General features: G+C 54.9%; 1 long non-coding RNA gene across 1 annotated transcript; it reads right to left on the bottom strand.

Moving 5' to 3' along the window:
- Positions 1-602: 602 nt before the first annotated feature.
- On the bottom strand, positions 603-1,676 carry LOC132662334 (uncharacterized). The gene is made up of 2 exons (XR_009602576.2): positions 1,378-1,676; positions 603-944 (listed from the first exon to the last, which is right to left on the bottom strand). It is a non-coding gene; the product is annotated as an uncharacterized LOC132662334 (long non-coding RNA).
- Between the last annotated feature and the right edge of the window lie 4,832 nt (positions 1,677-6,508).

Raw genomic sequence — 6,508 nt, forward strand, 5'->3', positions numbered from 1 at the left:
TGCCAAGCATTTTACATCCACCAGGACAGCAAGTACAGGGAGATCAGGGCAAAGAAGCACATGACCCACGGTCCACACTTACCCACGTAAGTGCCAGAGCGGAGGCTGAGCCCAGGCTGGGGTGGTGAAAAGTCAAGATTTTCCCACGACATCATGCATCCCCCATGTTTGTCTGAGTGAGGTCAGAAGACACGTTTAGGAGATAATGTGCTCCTCGTCGGGGCATGTACGCCAAGATCCCTGGACATACCTGTTCAGATACCGCCACCCTCGGCATCCAGAGGGAATTCAGCTGACGGTGCCCAGTCACGCGTGGTGGTCCCCAGCCCCCAAGGGGCGAGCAGACCCAGGCACCGCCGGAGTTTGCATGCGGAGGGCTCGAAGTGGGGACACCTTTAGAGAGCCCAGACCCAATCTTTTCCCCCTCGTGTGAGCTCTAAGAGTGCCACCACCACCAGCAGAGGCCATCTGCTGTCCTGTCCCACTGAGAGCCCCTGGGAGGGGTCCAGCAGGAGCCGGTGGTGGCCTCTGCTCTCCTTTCTCTCTCATCTACTTATCATCTCCATCTGATTTTACTTGGAAGGGAAGTAGTCCGAGGCAGTAACTGTAAGTATCTTTACTAATTAAAACTTTACATAGGTAAAGTTTTGTTTAGAAAGTTGTTTTAATTAGATGTCAACAGTTGACATCCCGACAAACCCCCCTTTCCCATTTCTCCGCTCTGTTCCGTCCCTGTGGCTCCTCTCTGCGTTCGTGAACCCAGGCTCGGGCGCCTGCCACGGCTCGCCGGGCGCGCACCGCCGAGGTGGGGTGTCAGTAACGAACGGAAGTCATAAGCAGAAATGCAAAGCCAGCCACTTCTCCAGTCGTGTGTGCCTCTTGATCGAGACCAGCATAGTGCTCTGGGAGAGGCGGGGGGATGAAAGCCCACAGCGTTAGGGCTTCTGGAAATGAACAAATAAGAAACACCACCACTGGCATCTGTCTTCTGCACAGAGATGCCGGGCATTCAGTGAGTGACCAGGCAAATGCGAAATCTCTACGCAGTAACAATCCTTCCCCCTGGATGCAATGCCTTCCTTTGAGAGAGCCCAAGTAGGTCTTTTATGCTCGTAACACTGCCTAGGGACAGCTACCATGATTCGTTTCTACACAGCTGGGAGAAACCAGGCAGAAAATAGGGGCAATTTCCCAAGGTCATGGTGAAACGCCCGCAGAGCCAGGTTAGAGCTGGGCTCTCCTGCAGCCCTCTTAGCACAGTCCGGCCACCTGTGCTGATGCAGTGTGGGCGTCTTTTCAGAGCCCTGCACCCCTCCCTGCCCGGGTATCAGTAAACGGAGAGGCGATGGGCTTGGCGTGGGTCAGTCAGGCGCTCACCTAAGCAGAGCTTCGTGTCTGACCTGATGTCTAAAGAGCCAAGAGATTTCACAAAGACATCCCTCCAGACTCGGGAGCTGGAATTGCTCCCTGTGGCAGAGCCAGGAGGGCGGGAGCCAGTATTGTGAGATCACAGTGGGAAATGCTTGGGGATCCTTCTGCCGGCCTCCAAACCCGTGACCTCACAGCAGGGTTGAGATGAGAACGGCCACAGCCACGAGATGGCAGATCGAAATAGGCAAGGGGGCCTTTCCCCAGGGATGACGGAGCTGATGGTAACCGCGGCTCCCTGCTGCATTTGAGAGTCCAGGGCTGGAGAGACTGGAGGGACGCCGCCCATCGGTCTGCTGGAGGCCACACACAGCAGCTGGTTCCTCAGGTCTCTCAGTGTGTGAAGAGCGTACACGAACGGATGTACATCACAAGTAACTCCTGACGTGAATAACTGCAAATAACATCCCACATAACGTCATCAGCACCACAAGTAACTGATGTAAATAACTCACACCGAACAACACGCTTACCCGTGACACACACACATCACCTCAACGTCCTCTTAGCGCGTTAAACGAAGGATGCGAGGGGGCACCCGGGTGGCTCAGTCAACTGACATCAGCTCCGGTGGTGATCTCATGGTTCATGGGTTCGAGCCCCACATTGGGCTCTGTCCTGACAGCACTGAGCCTGCTTTGGATTCTGTGTCTCCCTCTCTCTCTACCGCACGCCCGCTGGTTCCCTCTCTCTCTCTCAAAAATAAACATTAAAAAAAAATAAACGAAGGGCTTAAAAATGAATAAGACGCTGTACCTGCCATGGCCACCTCCAGCCCATAGTCGGGGTGAAAAGACCAAGAAGGGACCACAATACAGTGTCAAACTCCTGGGTTGTACAGGCTATTCTTTGGTCTAAAGGAGAGGGAAATAGAAAAGCAGGTGACCTGTGAACTGACCTTGGATGGATGAGAAAGGGAGACAGGCCTGAGGCCGGGGGGCAGAGGCAACAGCAGGCACAGAGGCCAGGCACGCTCAGGACACAACGCCTGTGCTCCGCAGCGGCAGGCGGGCGTGAGGCTGGGTGGCCCTCTGGGTCCCCCGGCTGCTGTGCCAAAGAATCTGGCCTTTGCCTGTGGCCGTAGGGTGTTGGGGGCCGGCGAAAGTGTATTTTAAGCAGGAACGGGATCCAGCCAGTGCTATTTTATGGAAAGATGATGAGGTCTGCAGAGTTCTGAGCATTAGCAAGGGGCATAACGGCGTTGGGTGTTGTAGTCCCCATGGCCACACGACAATTACCCCCCGAACTTAGCCGCACAACCGCTTCTTGTGCTCAGAACTGCAATTTGGGCAGGGCTTGGGGTAGTTCCTCCCCGCTTGGCTCAGGTGGAACTCAACGGCGGGGCGACAGCAGTGGGGAGTCCTGGGGCGTCTCCCTTTTGGTGGTCTCCCCACAGGGTCTCTCCGGCGAGGCGGCTTCAGGGTGGCTGCATTTCTGACATGGCCCAGGGTGTCAAAGGCTTACGTGGAGGCAGATGATGGGATTGCCTCTTAGGACCTGGCCTCAGGAGCCACAGCGCCTCTTCTGTTCATCCAGGCAGCGACAGGGACCGGCCAGGGTTCAGGTGGGAGGGGGCAGGGCAGGGTAGCTTGAAACTCCTCAAGTGGAACCGGCAGCGTTCTCGAAGAACATGGGGGATCAGAAATCTTGCTGTTGCTCTGACCACCTTGGAACATAAAGTTCCCCACTGCTACATGCCAGGCCCAGGAGCCAAAGTTTTAAATACATTTTCTCATTTTATTCTCCCCTCTACCTGAGAGGTAGGGGTTTTTTTCCCTTAAGTTTATGTATCTATTTTGAGAGAGAGAGAGAGGCAGAGAGAGGAAGGGAGGAAGCGAATCCCCACAGATCCCCACACAGGGCTTGATCGCATGAACCGCAGGATCGTGACCTGAGCCAAAATCAAGAGTTGGACGCTTAACTACTGAGCCACTCAGGCGCCCCAAGAGGGAGGTATTAATCCTGTCTTCTTTACACCCAGGAAATCCCAGGAGGGCTTGGAGACGTTAAGTGGTCTGCCTAAAGCCATACACCAAGCAGCAATGGGGCTGGATTCCGGGTGCAATGCCGATGCCCCCCGGGCGTCTTTCCCTCTCCCTGCTGCCACCTCTGCCGAGGGACGGAAACCATGGACGCAGGCTAGTTCAAAGGTCATTATTCTGCCCCAGAATGTTATCACCACTAAAAAGGGAGGGCGATTTATGAGCTGAAGAGGAGGCTGAACCAACAGATCTTAAAGGCCAGATCTTGAAGATGAACAGTTCTTGAAGATCTTGAAGACCTTGTATCTGCATCACAGGTGACAGGTGACCAGCGTTTCCTGTGGTAGTCGCCACAAATACCCGGGAGTCAGAGCTATCAGCTGGCACTTGCCGAGTGCCAGGCTCTGGGAGATGCACTTCACGTGCCCTAAGTTAATTTCACAATAACCTTGTGAGACAGGTATTATTATTAATTGAATAAGGAATTCTAGGAGTTGAATAGCATCGCAGAGGGGACCTCACCCCGTGGCCCCCACTTTCCTGCCTTTTTCCCCATCCACCATGATAACAGGAACTGATGAATTGATGCTCCCCCCACCCCCACCCCTGCTCTCATGGGGCAGCACCGGCCACGGGGCGGTTAGGAAAGCCCCCTCGGACAGGCTGGGCTGGAACCCAGCCCCACGACTCACTAGCTGTGTGGACTTGAGCCAGTCACTTAACCTTTCGGTGCCTCAGTGTCCTCCTCTGTAACATGAGGTTCTCAGCAGGAGTGTAAGACAAGCCTGGGCGGTCTCCGTGCACACCGTGGCGCAGAAGAAGCACCTGACGGCTGCAGCCACTGTTACTTGCCAGGAGGCTGGTGCCAGCGGCTCCGTGGCCTTGACTTGTGCACCGGGAGATCTCACACTCTGGGGTCTGCATCGTTTTCTGCCCAGGGACAAGAGCGGCTTGTTTATACTTGCCTTGTGGGGGTGGGGGCGGGTTACTCCGCCCAGCCACTTGCAGGGGATAAACGAACGATGAAATGGGGAGTGGGGTGAGGGGCAGACAGAAGAGTGTGCAGACACAGTGCAGCTTCATGGACACTGGCCCCAAACCCAGGGATGCCACCGATGGCCTGAGTCGGAGCCCACGTGGCTGCGTCCCAGTGATGCCGAGCGGGGCTCTGGATGTAGGTCTGGGCACTTTGGGTTGGAAAAGGAGCTGCAAACGAGGAAGAAGGAGCCACCCGCAGTGGTCAGCATCTTTACCACCTGCCCGGCCAACCCCACTTCTGCTTCGAAAGGAAGCTCGTGTGGTTGTACACAGGGAGGCACCTGAGAGGAGGGACCTGCCTTTGACTTCAAATTAGGCCTTTTTTTTTCTTTTTACCAGCTGAGCCCCTGTGCAGAGTCTCTCATCACCCGGGAGAAGTGCCCCGCATGAGGTATCATCCTGCTGCTGCTAAAGTTCCATGGAGAAGCTTCTCCTCCGATCACAGGGCAAGTGACTGCAAGGAATCAGCCCTGAGGCCAGGGTGAAGGGATGCCTGGCGCTCCCCAGAGGGCTTGGCAGGCTTCATAGAAGCTTCCATGGGTACTTTCGGAAGAGTGAGCAGGGAGCCGAGACCCCAGAGCTTGGAAGCGTGGCCTTTCCCTTTGGTTTACGCACGGTGGGGGGCGTCCGCGTTCCTGGAGTGCCCAGGACCCCCTCTTCTGGGGACTCTAGCCCCGTGGCCTGGTGGGGCTGGCATGCTCAGGCCATACCTGCTTCTGCGGCCACTGACCCAGGCGAAGTTCCTGCTCACCTCAGATGACACAGGCATCGGGGCGGGGCCGTTCAGTTACCAAGTCCTCCGTGACATTCTTCACCCCCTCCACACCCCTTCCCTGGAGGTGGAGCTAGGCTCCGGAGGGCAGGTGCCCAGCGTCACGGAGAAGGGCTGAGAGAGGGTGGAGAGGACCAGCCCCTGGGAGCACCCCAGCTGAGTTCCTGCCCATGGTCCCCCACCCAGGGGCACTGCTGTTCTTCTGGTGTTTTGGTGATTTGGTTCTGTGAAGTAAAACGTGCCTCCCCCTGCCCGAGCTGGCTGGCTGGTCTGGTCCCCAGGGTGAGCCATCACTCCAAGCCCTGAGTGATGTTCACATGAGAGGGTTTTTGGACCAGCTGCAGCAGCCCTCCTCCCACGCCCCGCAGTGAGGATCCTTAGAGATCATGGCCTCACCCCTCAGCCTTCCATAGAACCTTCCTTCCAAACACTTCAAAGCCAGACTCTTGGGTGTCCTCACTGTGGACCACCCCTCCCCCACCCTCCCTGGGTTAAGACCCGCTGAGTGTGAGAATCCCCCTCCCTTCTTCCTATATTATCAACTCCGCAGACTATCTTGGAGCTAAATTCACTTTTTGCTCCTTTCCTTTCCCTTTTGAAAAACAAAAATCAACATTAAAGTCTACATACAAGTAGGCCTGGCTTTAAACCGCAGACTTCCAGGGCACCTGGGTGGCTCAGTCAAACATCTGACTTTGGCTCAGGTTATGATCTCACGGTTCTCGGGTTCGAGCCCCGCATTGGGTTCTGTGCTGACAGCTCAGAGCCTGGAGGCTGCTTCGGATTCTGGGTCTCCCTCTCTCTCTCTGCCCCTTCCCCCTTGTGCTCTGTCTTTCTCTGCCTCTCAAAAATAAATAAACGTTAAAAAAATTAAAAATAAATAAACCGCAGCCTTCCTGATGGGGGCCGTGTCCCTTTCGGGAGCACCATGACAAGGGCAGATCCCTTACTTCCCACCGTGCGTTTCAAGTGGGAGTTTTACAGAACCTGTGTTTACGCACAGCTTTCAAAGAGCAGGTCAACTTCATGTTCTGAAAATCCGGGTCAATCCCTTTTCTCACATCCTTGGAACTTCACCAGCATTGATCAGAAGAACCTGAATGTGGGTTTTTTTTGTCTTTCTGATGTTTGCTGGTCAGCTTGTTTTTTTATCTTTCATCTTTCCCACAAGGGTTCCAGGCGGTTCGCAGCAAAGCACACACACACAGAATGGCTAATAAAAGAAAAACAGGAGACCCTTGATAGTTGTGATTTCAAATCCCTACCTTCATCTTAAAAAAAAAAAAAA

The sequence above is a fragment of the Panthera onca genome, chromosome D1, assembly GCF_046562875.1.
Source record: "Panthera onca isolate mPanOnc1 chromosome D1, mPanOnc1 haplotype 2, whole genome shotgun sequence".
In the NCBI taxonomy this organism is placed as follows: Eukaryota; Metazoa; Chordata; class Mammalia; order Carnivora; family Felidae; genus Panthera; species Panthera onca.